Source organism: Lycium ferocissimum, chromosome 3, assembly GCF_029784015.1.
Source record: "Lycium ferocissimum isolate CSIRO_LF1 chromosome 3, AGI_CSIRO_Lferr_CH_V1, whole genome shotgun sequence".
Lineage (NCBI taxonomy): Eukaryota > Viridiplantae > Streptophyta > Magnoliopsida > Solanales > Solanaceae > Lycium > Lycium ferocissimum.
Genome location: NC_081344.1, coordinates 45069749 through 45090594, shown reverse-complemented (window position 1 = coordinate 45090594; position 20846 = coordinate 45069749).

Genomic DNA, 20846 nt, shown 5'->3' with positions numbered 1-20846 from the left:
TGCGGCCACCGCACGGAAGCGGAAAGAGCGATCAGATCTTTTGCTGTAAATAGGAAGGTGCACTTTCCATGTGGCCTTTGGAGTGCCTAGAATATGTGCCCTCGATCCCCTCTTGTAATCACTACCTATGCCCTTAGATCTGGCCTTTTGCTTTGTCACTATCAACATCGCGATCACCCCTTTGCGGAGGTTGTTGCCCTTTTAAATTTTGGGCATGAGCTTGAATACGGGAAATATCCATCCCATCTTGCAATGAGGCCGTCAAGCAATCTTTAAACAAATGTGGCCCTAGGCCACTCACAAATCTGTGCACCCGATCTCCCATATCGGCCACCATTGTCGGAGCATACCTAAAGAATTAAAGGCGAAGGCTATACTCTCGCGCTCATATTCCCTTGTTTCAAATTTAAAATCTATCCGCCCTAGCTCGGCGGACCTCGGGGCGGCAAATAATGATGAATGAAAACATCGACAAATTCTTGCCACACGGGAGGAGGGCGCGATGCATTTGCCTGACGCTATCCAATTATTGTACCATAGAGCCGCCACATCTCGGGTCTACTATACGATATGCCAACTCATCGATTCGGTCTCGGAAGCATGAATAATCCGCAACGTTCTCAACATCTCATCAAATCTTCATCAGAGGCTTTGACCCAAAAAGAATTCGAGGATTTAGGCTCATGAAGTCACGAGGCTCTAGTACTAAGGCCGAGAACGATCACTCGGGCCGGATTTTGCCGTTGTGCACAGGCGTACTTCAGTATAGCTCGTATTTTATACGTTGGGACATTCCGGGTTAACCGCTGAAAAGTTAAGGACAAGATGATTTCGGGATACGAGGTAGAGATCCTTAACCCTCGATATTGTTTTAAGACATAAGTTGCCTATGATTTATTGACATGGAATATTAAGGAAAATGTGGGACCAAAAGATGAATTATGGAAAGTTAGACATTTCATGAAAATTTGGGGCCAAAAGTGAAGTTTTGGAAATTTTAATTCATGAAAAAAATGACCATGTGGCCATGCACATGACTTGTGGGCCATAGGCCACATGTATAAGGTATATAGGTAATATAAGATGACTTATTAAGTCATCTTTACCATTTCATCTCCTAGAAATTTCAAGAAACAAAAAAAAAAAAAAAAGAAGGAGAAAACGGCCATGGCTGGCCAAAACTTGCCCCCTAATTTTGATCATGGAAAATTCTTTGCTTCTATCTTTTCTACTAATTTAAAGGTGCTAAACAACATGGAGCAATTGTTAGAGCAAGCAAACCCTTGGTTCATGCAAGCACCAACTCTAGCCAAGTGAAGAACTAAGTGGAAAAGGTAAGGTTCAATCTCATTTTTCATGTGTTAATGGATGGTTTATGTGTGTTGTAGTTAGTGAAAATGGATGGAATTCATGGAAATATGGAAGTTGGTATGTGGCCGTGTATATGTGTTGTCTTGTAGAATATGATGAACTAATTTTATTTAGTATGTTTTGGTTGTTGTTGTATGGATTCTATGGTGAAAATGATGATTTAATGGTCCAAGTTGAAGTAGAAAACGTTTACAGGCTGTTTTGAAGATAATGTGAATTTAGCGTAGTTTCTTGTATTGTTAAGGTTAATGTGGTGAATATGTGGATTATTGGTGTAGTTTATGAATTTGGAAGAAAGAAATGTGTTGTTGTTGTTCCTATGGCAATTGGAGAGTTTGGTGGTGTTGCCCGTTGGTTGGCCGTGTGATCATTTTTGGATTGCTTGAAGTGTTCTTGAATTTTGTTTGAATGGTTTCGGATTGGTACTTGAATGTATGTAAGCATTGATGTTGGCTTGATCATATGTGGTTAATTTGAACGTAAATGGAATGTTGTCGAAATATGTGGAAAAGAGTTATTGATGGTAGAATGCCTTTTGAATTAATTGTTGATGTTGCTAGAATGGTTGTTGGTATTGTTGTTGAAGATTTAGCCGAGTTGTGATCTCGGGGATGTTGAATTTACGGGGAAATCGCCCAAATTTCTGTAAAATTAAGTGCTAGTCGAAATTGGAGTTTTAAGAATCTATGGCTAATGTTTGATACGAAATGATGTTGTTGTAGATTTTGAGAAGCGAGGCCTAAGTTGATTTACGGGGAGAGGACGAGGTATGTGAAGCTTACCCTTTCCTCCTTGTGGCATGTCTTAGTCGTAAGTAGATTGTGATACGAGTCTCGGGGTAACTCCATTCTTAAGGTCCGAGCTTGTGTGCGATTTCTATTCATTTCTTAATGTTGGCTCTCCAAATACAATTCGAACCATGATCCTTATGTTTTTACATGATTTGGTTTCAAAGATTTTATAAGGTTTTTATTCGAAAAGGCTTTGTAACTACGAACAATCGTAACTTCCATAGACGAGCTCGGATCGCTTCAAAACGTTCGCGGGAGATTCTACGATGGATAAGGTCTCAACTTTCATAAATGGACCCGGATTGGTTCGATACTCGTCCGTGGGCCCCCGACGCTCTCCTTTGTGTGGTACTAACGACTTTTGAAAGGATTTAGTGTAACGATCGCCTTAACCCTCGAGCGGCGATTACTTATTTCTCTAACGAGTTTATAACGACGATTATGCCCCTAAGTTCCATAAGTTACTTCATATAGTTTAATACGTATTTATGAGTCCTAAAGTTCTATTTGATATGCTTTCGAACGACCCTCGGAGGAAGCTTGATTTGACTATCGCCTCGGTTTTTAAATGATGGTTCATTTTGATTAATCTATCGAGTTTTTGAAAATGTTTTTAAATTGCATATAGTTGCTCACGACTACGCTCGTGCATTCGTCATTACCTCCTTCACGAGTCCGGGCCGGTTATGTTATCGTGCGCGCTATGTATATTTGAGCGGTATGATGTGTTAAGGTTCACCGAGTTCCTCGCTAGAGAGAAATAGGGTACCACTTATGGTGTTATGATGTGTTATGATGTTATGATATGCTATGATGTGTGACGGGGATACGGAGATATGAAACCTTCGGGTGTGATGATGTGGTGTGGCGCCAACGTGAGCGGGCGACCACCGTTCTAGAAACCCTATGCATGATTTGTATTTTTATGAGTAAGCATTTTAATATTTTGAATATTGCATCTACTTTCCGTACTTCTGGTTTTGATTATGATCTTGTTTACTATATTTCATGCTTTGCATACTCAGTACATATCGTCGCGACCCCCCCTTTTCTTCGGGGTGCGTTTCATGCAGCGCGGTACGGAGACTTATTTGGATGACCACGCTGCTTAGGATTCCGGTTCGGTGTTTGGAGCGCTCCTTGTTCTGGAGCCTATACTTGGATCCGTACATTATTGCATACATGTATATGTTATTCACGGGTACGGCGGGGCCCTGTCCCGTCATATGATTCTGTTATTATTCTTAGAGGTCTGTAGACATATATGTGTGGGTTATGGGTATTCACTGTTCAGTCGTATCTGTATGATTTGTGAACTGGACGTCCCCTATACTATGACAGCCCTATCGGCTTATATGTGACATTATATCTTTGGATTGTGATAGCGATATGTATACCTGTACATTTGTGATAGCTTCGGGGCGACGTTCCACTCTTCTGCAAATATATGTTATTTGTACCGGTATAAGTTATTCGTACGTTACTTCCGATTAATGGGTGTGTATGGGTGCCCAGGTCGGGCACTAGTCGCGGCCTACGGGGTTGGGTCGTGACAGCAACCAACTGTGTCAATAGATTAATAGCCTTGGTCACTTGTTGACCCGATGTAGCCGGTGGAGGAACTGGAGGCATGGGAGCTGGAACTGAAGCCCCTTCTTGTTCTTCCATAATAGGCGGAGTAGTAGAGGCATTAGATGGAGCCTCATGGTGTGACTCACCCTCATCTATATTCATAGGCGGCTCTCTTTCTGCCCGCCTTCTCGTCATAGGCTTGCCTTTCTGGGCGGCTTTAGCTTTTCCTTTTGGCGGCATTTCTGAAATCCCAACATATTTATTAGGGAGGATTTAAATCTTATACTCGGCTCTATCGCACGATTTCATAAGAAGGAAGATGGTCATTTTCCCTAAATGACCTGTAGCCTCTTGTTTATTAGTGTGGCGCGCAACACACCATAAATAAGACTCTACTTGACACGGCTCGTAGACACTTCCTGGGGACCGAAGCGCTCGATACCATACATCACGACCCGAACTATGAGCGGTGACGGGTATCCGGGGCTAACCACGAACACCACTCATTCCATTATCTATATGCTCTCATTCATAATACTTGCTCAAGTTCATGAAAATATATCATCATTTTAAATATAATTACTTTTATAAGCATAAGCCCCTCAGCTATCGAAATAATATACATACATGCACATACATATACATGTAACCCATGGGACCATACTACCCACACATGCGTATCTACGAGCCTCTACTAGAGTATTAGACATATGGACGAGACAGGAGCCCGTCGTGCCCAATCATGAATATATACATGTATGTACAAAAAAAAAAGAATAATCAAGGGCATCTCTCGGACAATGGAGTGCTCACAAGTCGACTACTAGCTCCTATGGATCGGCACCGTCTCCTTGCCTACCTGTGGGCATGAACACAGCATCCAAAGAAAACGGACGTCAGTACGAACATTGTAATGAGTATGTAAGGCAGGAATGAAATAAGCACAATAAAAAGATCGTAAGTCATGAGATGGAGATACAACCTGCGCCCATTTTTAAGCATCGTTACATGTCATATACATTCGTCATACATAAGCATATCATGTACATTATCATAATGCATGCTTTATCATATCACATATACATCATCATACCATACATGCATCGTCGTATCAATCATACATCATCATGTCGGTAACCCGCGTTCGGGTTACCATCATATGCCGCCTACTAGTGGTGTCATGCCCGGCCCTTTAGGGTCGGTGGAATCATAGCAGCCCGCCTTAGTGGTGACATGCCCGGCCATCTAGGCTCGGTGAAATCGTATGCGACCCGCCTTAGCGGTGACATGCCACCGCGATTAGGCGCGGTGGAATCACATCATCATCATATATCATGCATTTATCATCTTACATATCATAGACTCATCACTATCATTCACTTCATGGACATATCATGGTTCTATCATAGGTTAGCATCATTATACGTATATTATCAATTTATACCTTAGGACTTGGAAGCAACCATAACTATGTCAGGGTGACATAAGGTCGTAAACCCCCGATTACTTTATGGAGTAACCATAGTTGTCATATCTCACCTTGGAAGGACTACGTTAAGGTGAGTGTACATGAAGAAGACATTAGTGGATCATATTAAACATCATTAGCTTCGTAGATACATTATATCGTGGTCTCTAGACTTAAGCTTGGCATTAACATCGTCGTATTCATATCACATTTCTTGTCTCGTATGATCATTCATGAACATAGGCCTTTAGTCCTTTGGAATATAGGAAATTCACGAAGAGGGATAATAATCATGCATAGGATTCATGCCTTAGAAGGAAAGGTTGAGCCTCACATACCTTTGTCGTTTAACTATTCTATCGCTTGCTCGTTCTCCTTTAATGCTTGCGTCTCTACCTTCAAAAGACTTCGTTTCATCATTAGCTAGGCCATTACAGGAATATGCTTCTTAAGGCTAAAGAAAATTGGGCAGCGTTTCCTTTGTTTATACTACTTTCCGCCATATTCCATATCAACTCCCAGCATTCATAACAACAATCACAATATCGCTAGCAACAGTCGTCATTCATTTACGTTATTCACATTTCACAAATCTCACTCCAATTCCCCATATTCATGACCAAAGTCTATTGTCGCGTTCTTTCTCATACAATACTCATTTCACGTTCTAAACGTCATTTATAACGCATTTGTAACATCAACACAACCATTTTCATGATTCAATTCAACTACTACTCCCTAATGGCACTATTCACACATTTTTGACCCATTTCCCATACTCTTCTACGATCCATGAGTTTCAACTTATAAATATTTCAAACAACATGTAAAGATCATGAAACTTATCTTAAATAATAAAGGAACAAGCTTTGGATGACAATTCACCTTTTCCACCAAAAACCCTATTTTCCTCTTTCTTGGATTCTTTTGATTTGGATGACTTCAATAAGGTTTCCTCCACTTGATTCACTTGATTTCTTGTTGTTGGTCTTTGATTCCCTTTGTTTTCTTATGGATGAAATATTTGGAAGGTTCTAGAGGTGTGGAGAGGTTGAAGACGTTGATGGAAATGAATAAAATGAGGTGGGATCACATTTAAAGACTTGGAAAAATTTCAGTCGGCGGGACTTCCACGGACGGCTTCACGGTCTGTGGATCATGGTGTTGGTCGTGGTTCACTACAAGCCAGCCACCTTCTCTGCTGGCTGTTCCACGGACACATCCATGGTCCGTGGAACATTATATGGTCCGTGGAACCTTGGCCGTGGAACTCACAGTTCCACCTGAATGGTTCACGTCGTTTCGCTTTATCTCCAATCCTTATGAAACCTTCTTGACACTTGTTTATCACTTCATTATTGATCTAGGGAACATTATAACTCTTCTCCAAACCATCTTTAAGGCATCATTAATTCAATACTCAAAATGTTTGCCCGACACACTCAACTTATAACTCGCTTTCTTAACAACTTTCTTTCTTCAATTCGAATGTCTTTGGAAATCTTAGTTAAGACTATCAATTACTATTTCTTGCTTATCCAAGCCTCGTATTCATCATGCCCTTCGCGAGTCTATTCACTTGTACACTAAGGGGAAATTTTCGAGGCGTAACATGCTTCAAGAAATCAAATCATGAATTTTGGGTTTCTTTCTAAATTGGGGATTTTGGTGTAATTGATGAAATTGAAGGACCAATTGTGGTTAGAATTTTATGAAATTAAGGAATATGACTATCTAGACTTTGTGTAAGTAATTTCGCCCTTAATTTTTTATTTTTCCCTTGAGGTTTGTTTGAGGTATTTTGGGGATTTTGGGTAACTTTAACACCCAATTATTTTTTCGAATAGTTGAATATTCTATGGTCATTTACTTACTTAGATTTAGTAATTTTCAGAATTCAATCTTTCGTTGGTGCTTCGGAAAGGGAATGCCCAGGTAGAGTAGTCTGTGGCACTAGTTCAGCAATTGAGGTAGGTTACGGCTTACTTTAGTTAGACTTTGATTAGTGAATCGCATGTATGCGTAGAATTAACGGGAGAAAGCATGTTTGGTCTTCAGACATGATGTTGGGATGGATATACAATTAGGTTGGTATGAATTCTGATTATGTGGGCTTGTCGCTGTTATTTTACACATTGCTGACATGTGGTGTATTTGTTTACGTGATCGGAGTGGTATGATGTGATAGTTCATTATAGTGATTGAAACTCGACGTTGATTCCATTTTCATGGGTGTTGTGATTTATGCAAGTCTTGATGTGGCTTATGGTGTTTGTGACCTCCATAGCATGTTCATTGGCATTGATTGCATTTGATTTAGCATTCTTGCATTCATACACTCATACATGATGGAAATGGTGTGGAAGTGATTTGATGAAAGAAATGTGGAAATGATTTGATAAAAGAAAGGTGAAATCAGTTTGATGAAATATGGGATCGGGTTGCGCTCTGCAATGGATATATGTGTATTTATGGGGTCTGGTTACACGCCGCAATGGTACATGGATGCCATGGGTCCCCTGGGGGTCATGACTGCCAAGATGTTGATATTCCGTCCGGAGCATGTGTGTGTAGAGTGAGTATTGCTTATTGCATTGCATGACGTCCATTTCATTGCATTGCATATATCATCAACACATTATATATCGAGTGACTGGATTATTGGTTTTATTCGTGTTGTGGTTTCTTTGAGAAATTATTGGGGGCTTGACAACTTGTATTTAGGTGCTTCACCTTAGGCGATGATTCAGTTGTGTGATATTCTGTGACTTGAGTGGTTATTATGTGCCTATCTGTTTAACTTGCTTATTATGTGCTTTATATGCGTAAACTAATCTTAGTCGACCTATGATGCTTACCGGTACGTGTGTATACTAATACTACTCTTGCTGTACTTTTCTTGAGTTCAAATTTTGAGGCAGGACCTTCATCTAGACCCCGTTTCTAGCCTTGAGGCTATCTTGCCGAGATTTCGAGGGTGAATCACCTTCCAGCCCTGGATTCTTATCTCTTATTGTCTACTATTCTATCCACTAGACAATGTTTCTTATGTTTTAGACTGATGTACTATATCTAGACTTGGTTTTGATTAGTTGTTCTTGTACTAGTGACTTCACGTCCTTGGGTTGTCTTTGACTTAGTATTTCTGCACTATTATTTATGCTATGACTTAGACTCTTATGATTGATCTTGTTGTTTATTTATTTTGTAAATTGGATAAGTAATGAAATGAGGGGATGGTACGCCCACCGGGGGGATAGTGGGTGCCATCACGACTATGCTAGTTGGGTCATGATAGGAATAGAGTAAATCAACACAAGAATTTTTATGTGGAAAACTCCTCACTCAAGGGATTCAAAAATCACGACCTATCTCTTCAAGGGCTTTGCTCGAAATCCACTAAAATTTGGAGCCATGCAAAGATTTACAATACCTATGGAACTTATTTCTTACAGTATGTCTCTAACAACTATTTTACCATTGAACACTTATTACACAATACTTGCTAAGGTAAATAGATGGAACCACAACAGAACCTAACCTAGACAACTAAAGAACTTAATGATAAATCTTTATAAGCTTCGGTTCTTTGTCGACTTGAGGTTGGCTCTCTTAAGACAAAGTGTTGACTGCACTCACTTAGAAGTAGATGCTGTCATTGAATTGTTGAATAGCCTTGTTTGACTTGGATCTTCCTTCTTTCCATGTATGCGCGTGGGGTATATTGTTCTCCTGCTTCAATTCTAATTCCATGTTGATCGACTTATGGTACTTATGAAAATATTCTCATAATTTGAAATCCAGCCTTTCATCGAATAGGAATCAGTCAATATTCTGTATTCTCTTGTGTCAGCATGAAATAGTTTTTCAGTCTCCAGTTGCGTGATAGTGAGAATCAGTTCCTTTATTGAATCAGCTGGTGAGATGGCTTAGCCGATCAAGTCGACATCGAACTCTATGTGCTCACATGGTGGATATGCTATGTCAGTTATTAATGAAACTCCCACTAAATGATTTACCTTATGTTTTTATGATGAAATTTTTTGAGCTTATTTAGGTGTCGGAGTTACTTATCTCTTTATGTCTTATTCAGTTTCTTTTTCATACGAGTGCTATTCCATAGTAGCTACGTTCCTTTTTTCTAGGGTGCTGCCTTTCATGATGCAGGTAAAAATATTCAGGCGACACTTCTTCATGCTAGGTTTCTGCACTATCAAATCTGATGCTTGTCACCTGCAACTTTAGTTTCCTCTTTAAGTTTTTTGATAAACATAGTGAATACCTCAAATGTCTTTTCCTTTGCGGTGAGGAATAGAGTCCAGGTGAATGTGATGTAATCATCTACTATGATGAACAAGCATTTCTTCCCGCTTCTGCTGTGCACTCTCATAGGTCTGCATAGATCTATGTGCCAAAATTATAGTGGTCTGGTAGTGTTGTGTAATGACCCGTTTGGTCATTTAGGCATTTTGACCCTTTTACCCCTATTGAACCTTCTCCTAGCTTTGTTAGAGCGTGTTTGACTTGTGGGGATGGGTGAAACGGTTCCCGAGGTAGTTAGGCGAGTCTTAGTCAAAATTGAGAAAATTAGAGGCTTAAAGTGAAAACTTTGATCAATACTTGACTTTTGGGTAAGCTACCCTTTTTGGGAATTTCATCAATTCCATGAGGTCCGGAGAGTTATTTATAACTTGGTGGGGTCATTGGTTTGGTTCCAGAGGCACTCGAGAGCGTTTTGGTCCCTTAGTTGGAAACTTGTTTTTAGGGGTGGACCGGGTCAAGATGACCTCCGTTGGGAATTCCAAGGGCACGGGTGAGTTCATAGTGTGTTTTTATATTGGTGTGCATGTTTGGTCTGTATCCAAGGGGTCTCGGATGAGTGTCCGGTTTCGGGTTGGATTCAGTGAAAATCCAGTTTTTTGCTGGTTCTAGTGTTCCGCTTCTACGGACGTGGGTTCGCATCTGTAGGCCCTCCTATGCGGGACTTGGCTCGCAGACGCGAGTAAATGAGGTTGCAAGTGGCTCCACATCTACGAATAATTCTTCGGACAGGCGAGGCTGCATCTGCGAACAAGGTGTCCGCAGATGCGAGATTCTTTGGAATCAGAAAACCTTATATTCCCAATGTCACACCCCAAATATGGGGAGGCGTGGCTGGCATTCGGTGCCATATTAGGCCCGAGCAAACCACTCTAAATCTATAACTCTAGAGGGGTAGCCCTCAACTAAGGCCGATAGGCCTACTTGCACTGGCTATCTCGTCTGAACTAGGCTCATACACCCAAAACATATATATACAACTGGGCAAGCTGACGAGGCTTCTATGATCGTACAAAGTCAACAGTACCAAAACAGGAATATAAGAGCCGACAAGGCTATCACACTAACACACTATATACAGGACTCGTCTACAAGCCTTTAGAGAAAGCATAACTGTATGATGGTTGGGACAAGGACCCGGCCTACCTATCCAATCTATAATCACAAAAGAAAGACTCCAAAATACCTGGCAACTCCAAACAAAGGGAGCTCACCTATCAGCTGATATCAGGTCCTACCTACTGGGGAGGTCTATCACTCTATCTATCTGCACCTGCAGGCATGAATGCAGCGCCCTTAGAAAAAAGGGTACGAAACAATGTACCGATTATGTAAGGCAGTAGATAACTGAAACTGAGACTAAATTGAAAACATAATAATATGGAGGCCAAAGAATGCCCTGAATATCTCACCTGACCTGTCTCATATGAAGTGCAATATAATAATATCATATATCTCACTGACCAACTGGCCAGGCAACTATGAAAACTCATTGACCCATCAGCCAGGAAAATCCTTCACTGACCGGTCGGCCAGGCAATACTATCTCACTGACCAAGTGGCTAGGCTAAATAAAATGTCTCACTAACCAAGTGGCCAGGCTAAAGAAAAGTGTATGCATATCATACTATATATCATATGTAAACTGACATATATGAAGATGAAAACACGTCCCTTTCTATCTCTCTCCAGGGCCATGAACACAAGAAGCTGATAAGAGTCTCTCGAAAAATACAACCCAGCACTGGGAGGCTATACATCACTAAAACAAGCTCTAGTCGATAATCTCTCTTTATGAAGTTCATTAAGCTCTTAATTTATAAAGGATCATCCCAAGAAAGAAGTGACAGCTATTACATACCTCAAATCGTCAATATAATCCAACAACGAACTCGCTGCGACGCTTACGCAAATCCTATAATAAGGGAATATACATATGAACTTAGATGACGCCAGTATATCGCATATACCAAACGATAAATCGATTCTAAAATGAAATGGGCAAAATTTTAGTCAGATGTTCATAGAGGCTTCATAGACGTTTATAGTTGGGTACAGTTATGTACATGTTTTACTTTTAGTTATGCAGACAGAGCATCATATAGATCATGTTTACAGATTGTCAGACTTTACTATGTAACGTGCACCCATTCTAGGGTTATAATAGTTGCATGTAGATGTAGTTTGACCCTGTAGAGACTAGGGCATGACAAAGTGGTATCAGAGCAGTTCAGTCCTAGGGAGTCTATGAAGCTGTGTCTAGTAGAAGTCTTACTTATGCGTGTGTTGCACGCCACACCTATAATTGGGAGGCTACAAGACATATAGGAAATGTTACCCTTTTTTCACATTCCAGATCGTGCAATAGAGCGATGTTTTAGGAGCTCATTCCTCTTTGTATGGTTGTGACTAAGCGATAAAAAATCGCAAAGTCTTTATCAGACCAGGTACATCCTAAACATTCCAGTAATTTGTTAGAGCCCGAGTTGCGAGCAACATTCGAGGACGAATGTTCCCAAGGGGGAGATGATGTTAGACCCCATAATTTTGACATCCTTGACACCGTTAGATATTATTTTGATATGGTATTTTCTTTTAAGTAAAACCTTTTAGTAAGGGTTTGATAAATATGGTTTCGAATAGTTACTATTATTGCTACTTACGTATATGCTTTAAATTATACACATGATAAGAGGAAGTTTATAAACAGTATTTTCTTTATTATAAAAATAGAAATGGTTTTCTCATAAGAAAAGAAAGTTATCTTTTACAGTTTTGAGAACTAATAGTATACAAATTTATATTCTCGATAGAAGGTTGGAAAGCAATTAGAATGTGATGAAGTATATTTTCTAGGTATCTCAACATTTATGAAATGTTAATGTTTGTGTTAATTGTTATGAGATATTTTTCATTTGTTAGTGTTTTAAAAATTGGAAGTTTATGTTATATCCCGTATTTTTATACGACGGATTATTTTAAGCTAATTGAGATAAGTTCAAGGACGAGATTATTTTTGGATATGAGACAAGGACCTTTTAATCCCCGATATTAATATGGCACGACTTGCTTGCAAATTTCAATTAGTGTAAAAATATTAGTGGAGATTAGGGATTAATTAATCATGATTAGATTATTAAGTGGGGATTAGAAATTAATTTTGGTATTAGTTATGGTTAACATGGATAAGTACCAATGGTGGCCACTTGGCCTTAGTTAAGCAAATAGGTGGCATTAAGTGGTGAAAGGTGGCACTAAGCAAATGGGTGGCACTAATGAGTCATATTAGATATCCTAATGCTATGACACGTTAAAGAAGGGACATTAAAAGAAGACTAAAGCTAAATTCAGCTTCCTCTTTATCACTACATTACAAATGATTCATCAACAGACAAAAAGAAAAAAAAAGGGAGCAGCCATGGCTGCTACTGTTCACTGCCAGCCATGGCTGTTTTTTTAAAAAAAAAATTGCTTTGATTTAATTCCAAGGTGATTTACAAGTTCAAGGAGGTGATAGCAACATCGGATATTGAATCGAGGAAGAAGAAATTGCGAAATTGGAGCAATTAAGAGTAGAAATTCCTCCGAGAAAATTGTGGTAAGATTTTCCTATCTTATGGTGTAGTTGTGTTAATAAAGTTGTAATGAAATTATTAAAATTGAATTGGACGAAATCGAAGTAAGAAAATACATGAAATTGTTAGTATGTGAAATCGTGGGTTGAAATGGATTTGGAATTATTATGGACTGAGTTGTGAGAATTTTATGTGTATATCACTGTTGTTGGTATTTCTGTGTTGATAGGAGGATAATTAGAAAGTTGGGTTAGGCAAATATATAGGGAAATGCAACCCGATTTTCGTTAAGTCCTTGAATAATGAAAAACCCTAAACGAGATATATAAGTTAAAGAATAAGTTCTATAAACGACGGCTTACGGATTTACGAACTAGAAAATATAGTTACTAACGATAACGTTACTCTTATATTAAATAGGATAAAAGAGCGACGAGGCGAATGGATTTACGGATAGTCGCTAACAGGTATGTAAAGCCTATCCCTTCCTTCTTTTGGCATGTCCTAGATGTAACTAAGATATGATATGAGCTTTGGGGTAATTCTATTCATAAGTTCCGAACATGTTTATGATTCTTATTCACTTCTTGATGTTAGAATTCTTAAAGTGGTCGAGCTACTGCCCTCGAGTCTTCTATATGATTGGATGGTAAATGATGTATAAAGGTTCCTATTCCTAAAGGATTACGTAATAAGTAATGTCCTTAACTTTCATAAAATTTGTCTCGTATTGATTTGATACATATCTATGGTTCCTGAGACTTTCCTTAATATGACTATCGTTTGATACTTGAGTGTTAGTTAATCTACTTGTCGATTGAGTCCCAGATGGTGACCTAGTTGTATATTGTTACTCACTACTCTGCTCGTGCATATGGTTGTTACATCTTTCACCGAGTCCCGGGCCGGGTATGTTATCACGCACATATTACTACATTATTCACCGAGTCCCATAATGGGCCGGGTACGGTATATGATGATATGCTTATTCACCGAGTCCCATAATGGGCCGGGTACTGTATATGATGATATGATGATATGACTATTCACCGAGTCCCATGATGGGCCGGGTACGGTATATGATAATGATATGCATGATTTTATTTCATAAGGCACCGGTACATCGATTCCTGATTATCATACTTGTCTCCTGGAATCTCTACTTCATTTATGATTTTCCTTAATGTATTTCATGCTTTATATACTCAGTACAGGTGACCCCCTTTCTTCTTCGGGGGGTAGGGGGGGCGCTGCGTTTCATGCCCGCAGGTACAGATACTCGCTTTGGTGATCCTTCAGCTTAGGAAATCTACTCAGCTGTCTTGGAGTGCTCCGTTGTTCCGGAGTCCAGACTTTTGGTGCAGATCCTTTTGTTATATATATATGTTAATCCAGGGGTACGGCGGGGCCCTGTCCCGTCATATGTCATTGTTGATACTCTTCGAGGTCTGTAGACATATGTGTGGGTTGTATATAGATGTTGTCCAGCTGTATTAGCATGACTTATGTTTTGGGACGTTCCCATTCGTAGTGGCAGCCTTGTTGGCTTACGTATATATATATGTTTTGGAATGTTGTGCGTAGTGGCAGCCTTGTCGGCTTGCGTTGTAACGCTGGTACCATATCTTTTGTTTTGTCCCTTGAACTCCGTTACCCTGTTCGATTAATGCCTTCCCTACACTGCAACATTGGTTGTCGGGATACACATACCCACTGATATAGCCATATATGGGATATCATTTGCATACCTATATACATACATAATTGCTACTATCTTGCTTACAAATACTTCCAAATGCTATTCAACTTGCCCTGCTTCCAGAGCCATGATGCACCTTCTTTCTCATCACTGGTTCGGTCTGCCTCGTCCTATGTAGCCTCTTAAGATTTTTGCCAACTCTGTATAATCTAATTTCTCTTAGGCCACTCTAGCTTCCCATTTGGCTCTCCTGTGTCCGACTTTATAGGACTTTTAGTACACTTCCCAGGGGGTCACCCATCCTAAAATTGCTCCCACTCCAGCACGCTTAACCTTGGAACTCTGATGAAATACGATGCTTTAATGCTAGTATGATAGCGTTCATCTCACCGTATGACCTTCATCACATAATCTGGAGTAAGTTGGGGTCTTAACAACTTCCGAAACATTCTTGTAATGTGTTTCCCTCCGAACTACAAAGGGTCTCCTCAATCCTCGATATTCACTCTTCATCTGTGGATATGACTACTTTCCGTCCTAGACTTCCAGATTCCCAATAGTAGTGAACACACCTTGATCGCCGTTACTTATAAATACTTGGTTATCGGCCCTTGGATTTCTGCTCGCCACTATTAAGTAACAATCACACAGCAAATACACATACATAGAAAATTTCAATAAGGACTCATATACCTGTAGTCGATCGGTCCCTAGTCTGATCTGGTGGATTATAAGGTGAAGTGTACCCCTCATCGTCGTCTACCCGCCATCTGCTCGTCTGGCCTTCGTAGTCTCCCTCATCCGAGCCCAAGGGATATAGATAACCAGGCAATTCCTGGTTCACCGATGGCCAGGATGAGGGGCTGGAGTAATCTATAACGCTCACCGGGGAGGCTGGTCTGACATAGTGCTCCACCATAGGAGCAACTGGTGCGGTTTTGGGAATCTCCTTCTCCGGTGTCCCAGATAGATACTCAGATGGATCTGTATCATAGCTTTCCTCTGGGTGGTCCTCCTCCCTGGGGGTCAAGAACTCCGGAGGAATCGTCGCTGGGTCTTCCAAGGGATCAGTCTCAATAGAGTGCCGAGGCTCCTCTGTCGGGTCCCGGGAGCACGGGGTCCTCGGGAGATACCCTAGGGGCCTTCTTAGCACCCCCACTATCTGAAGCTGACCTCTTCATCTCTCGTCAATCTGTACTTACCTGCAGGAGAAGGTGTCAGAAGCGATCTTTCCTCGACACTGGCTCTATCGCACGATCTAAGATAGAAGGAAGGTCACTGATTCCTAAATGCCCCGCAGCCTCCTGTTTATAAGTGTGGCCGGCTTCACACCCATAAACAGGACTCTACCGGACACGATCTGTAGACAATCTCTAGGACGAACTGCTCTGATACCACTTTTGTCACGACCCAACCCCGTAGACCGTGACTAGTGCCCGAGCTGGACACTCGTACATACCTATTAACCATAATCAGCATACAAACAGCTTATACATATACAAGAGTCAGGCGTTGTCTCAAAACTGTCGCCTATATACATATACACCGCACAGAAGCCGGCAAGGCTGTCATAATACACAACATCCCAAAACATATATACACGACCGACAAGGCGCTGCCAGTGGGGATGCCCGAAACACAAATCACGGACATGGCGAACGGTAACTATTCATAACCCACGTATATGTCTACAGACCTCTAAGAGTAACGATCGTATCATATGACGGGACAGGGCCCCGCCGTACCCCTGAATAGACATATACATATACAAGAAAGAGTCTGTACCAAAATATAGGCTCCAAAACAAGGGAGCACTCCAAGACAGCAGAATAGATGTCCTAAGCTGGCGGATCACTGAAATGAGCGTCTGTACCTGCGGGCATGAAACACAGCCCCCGAAGAAAGGGGGGTCACTACGAAATATGTACTGAGCATGTAAAGCATGAAATACAGTAAACAGGATCGTACTGAATTAAGGAGTAGAGAAAATTAGTACAGTGAATATCGTATCGTATCAATATCGCATCCAGCCCATTATGGGACTGAGGAACATAAGTGAATAATCGTCATGTACATATACATATAACATGTCCCGGCCCTCTAGTGAGGGACTCGGTGAGACATAAGTAAATAATCATCATGTACATATGCATATATAACGTGTCCCGGCCCCCTAGTGAGGGACTCGGTGAAATGATTATATATATACCGTACCCGGCACTCTAGTGAGGGACCCGGTGAAATGATTATATATATACCGTACCCGGCCCTCTAGTGAGGGACCCGGTGAATAGAATCATCATATGCCATCCTGGTTGCCATCCCCGTATCATCATGTCATCATATTATCATATCGTATATATATATATATATATATATATATATATATATATATATATATATATATATATATATATATGCCGTACCCGGCCCTCTAGTGAGGGACTCGGTGAACAATGCAGTGAAACTGTGCACGAATACATACCCGGCTCGGGACTCGGTGAAAGATGTAACAACGGTACGCACGAGCAGAGTAGTGAGAAACCATATGCATATAAAACACCTTTTTAATACTCGATAGATAAGTAGACAAATCAACGCTCGAGTATCAAACGATAGTCATGTGAAATCCGTTCTAAATGCCATTAGGACTGCGTTAAAAAGAATCATAGGGAACGTAGACATACATCAAACCAATCCGAGCCCGCCGATGAAAGTTACGGGCATTATTCGTTATAGAATCCTTTATTGTTATACCTCGCATTTTGTACATTTGGATATTCCGAGCTGATGGCGGGAAGTTAAGGACAAGGTTACAATTTTTTTAAAAATGCATAAGTTGCATATTCATTCTTGTATTGGTTTGGAGCATTAAGGGAAAATTTGGAATAAGGACAAACTCGGGGCTAAAAGTTGGAAAAAGAATTTCATGAAGTGGCCATGGGTCCCACCCATGGTTGGCCAATTAATTCTAGACATTAAAGGGGATATGTGTTCATCTTATGGTGCAAGATATATAAATATGTGGGCAAAAGATGACCAAGTCAAGGGATTAGTCATCCTTTTCATTTAAAGAAAATTCTAGAAAATTAGAGAAAAAGGGAGAAAGAAAAAGAAGGGGAAAAACGGCCAAGAGTGCACATGACTAGTCATGTGCCCATAGCTATATATATATATATATGTGTGTGTGTGTCAAGTAAAGACCACACTTCATCATTTTTTGCTCTAGAAATTTCAAAGAGAGAGAGGGAGAAAAACATGGGGTTCGGCCAAGGGAGGGGCGGCCGAGAACTTGCCCCTCCAATTGGATCATGGAAAATTATTCTCCTTCTAGTTTTCTACTAATTGGAGGGTCCTCGTCGACGTGGAGTAGTTGTTGGGACAAGAAGACCATCCGTTCTTGCAAATGGAACCTTGGCCGAGAAGGAGGATTGAAGGGAAAAGGTAAGGTTCTATCCTTTCTTGCATGTGTTATGGGCATTTGAGTGTGTTGTGATGTGTTGAAATGGATGAAATTCATAAAGTTGTGTGTGTGTGGATGTTGGCCGAAGGTATGGGTGGTTTGTGTAGAAAAGATAAACTAATGCTATTTAGTGTTCTAGTGATGTTGTGGTGGATATTATGATGAAGGAATGAATGTTTGATGACTCATGTTGAAGTTGTAGTGTTGCGGGCTGTTTTGGAAAATTAATATGATTTTGATATAGTTTCTTGTATTGATGGAAATAATGTTGAAGACGTATGGAATTGTTGATATAGTTTATGAATTTGGAAGAAGAAAATGTGTTATGAATGTTCCTAATTGGGTTGGAAGGTTTCGGCATTGTGTATAGGTGTGGGCTGATTTGAATGATTTTGTGGAATTGTCCGAGATGTTTTCGAATCTTGTTTGAATGGTTGCGGACTAGTGATTGAATATGTGAGCATTGGTATTGAATTTGTCGTATATAGTTTATTTGAATATAAATGAAATGTTGTCGAATTGTATAGAAAGGAATTATTAATGGTAGAATGCGTTTTGAATCACTTATGGACATTGTTATTATGATTGTTGGTTTGGTTGTTGTTGATTTGGCCGAGTTGAATTCTCGGGGTTGTTGGATTTATAGGGGAGATGCTGCCGGAATTTCTGTGGATAAAGTGACGGCTTGGAATTGGGTTCTTTAATGCTTATGGCTAATGTTGGGTGTCCAATGACATTATTGTAGATCGTGAGAAGTCGAGGCGTAAGTTTGGATTAGCTTAGAGGGCGGCCAAGGTATGTAAAGCTCACCTTTCTTTCTTTGGCATGTCTTAGTTAAAGTAGGCTATGATATGATCCCCGAGGTAATTCCACTCCTACGATCCGAGCATGTCTGTGATTCTCATTTGCTTCTTGATATCCGTATTCATAATGTAGTCAAATTATGATTCTTATGCCCTTTGTATGATCAAATATGAATGTGCATAAAAGATTATGTTCGAAAAAGGGTCGGTAACTACGAACGTCCGTAACTTCCATAGGAAGGCTCGGATCGCTTCGATATGTCCGTAGGAGGTTCGTAGCGTATGATGATCTTAACATCCACGGGCGGGCCGGATTCGGTTTGATACTTGTCCGTGGGCCCGAAAGACGTTCCTTTGTATAGTTCTAGTGGCTTGTTAAAAGAACTTAATATGGTTAATAACCCGACTTCCGAATATGATTACTTATATATGTGTTAAGTACGAAATGAGAAATCGTATGTATATGATTCCGATACGTAACTATGATGGCTAAAGTTCTATTTGACAAGTCGAGTAACATTCGAAAGAAACTGGATGTGACTATGATTATTGGCTTGGTTTTAAATGATAGTCTGTTTTGATTGTTTTATGGAATTTGTGTAAATGTACGAAATGAGAATTCGTATGCATATGATTTGGATACGTAACTATGATTGATAAAGTTTTATTTGATATGTTTCCGAGTAATATCGGAAGAGATTTGAATTGACTAATGCCATTGGCTTGTAAATGATAATTTGTTTGATTATTCTGTTAAGTCTGTATAAATGTTGTGAGTTGCATATAGATCCCACGATTCTGCTCGTGCATATATTATTATTACTTCCTTCACTGAGTCCCGGGCCGGTACTATCGTGCGCACAATCCGAAGTATGATGAGCTTCCGAAGTATGATGAGCGACTAATATGATATGATACGAAGTATGATGAGTTTACGATATGATATGATGTGCTTCCGAAGTATGATGAGTTTCTGATATGATATAATCTGATGTGATGATGTGTGACGGAGATATAAAACTTCCGAAGTATGATGAGTTGTGGCGCCCAAGGCAGGAGGGGCGACCACGTTCCGTCCGCCGGGTCCTATTACGGACCGCATAGGGTATATGATATGATAATCTGATGATCTGATGACATGATGATTTGATAATGTGATGATTCATAATATAATGAATGTTTAATCGATAATATGATAATATGATGATTGTTTAATATGATGATATGATAATATGATGATTATGTCGATGTGATGTTATGATAATATGATGATACCGATTTGGAGGGCGGGACACGTTATGTGTTATATATACGAATTCAGAAATATGATCTGTTGGTTTCGGAGCCGGTGGTGGGGAAAACCCAATGGTGGGCAAACCAGTGGCGAGGCAAAATTTCGCAATGGTTTAGGCGAATCCCACATTGGTTTAGGCGAATCCCACATCGGTTAATGTCAGCTACTATGATATGTTCTATTTTATATATATATGAGATTTCTTGAAATGTTTTTAAAAGAAAGCTAAGTATTTTGGCATCCCGATATTATATTGGTCTTCGCACCTCGTATGTATGATTTGTCTTTAGATACAAGCACCTTGACATTCGGTTATTATGTTCATTTTACGTACTCCTTATTTCGGTTATGATCTCGTTTTTGTATTCCATGCTTTACATACTCGGTACATATTCCGTCGACCCCCTTTCTTCGGGGGCTGCGTTTCATGCCGCGCGGTACACCGGACGTGAGTAGAAGACATTAGTGGAAGATGTTCCAATTTGGATTG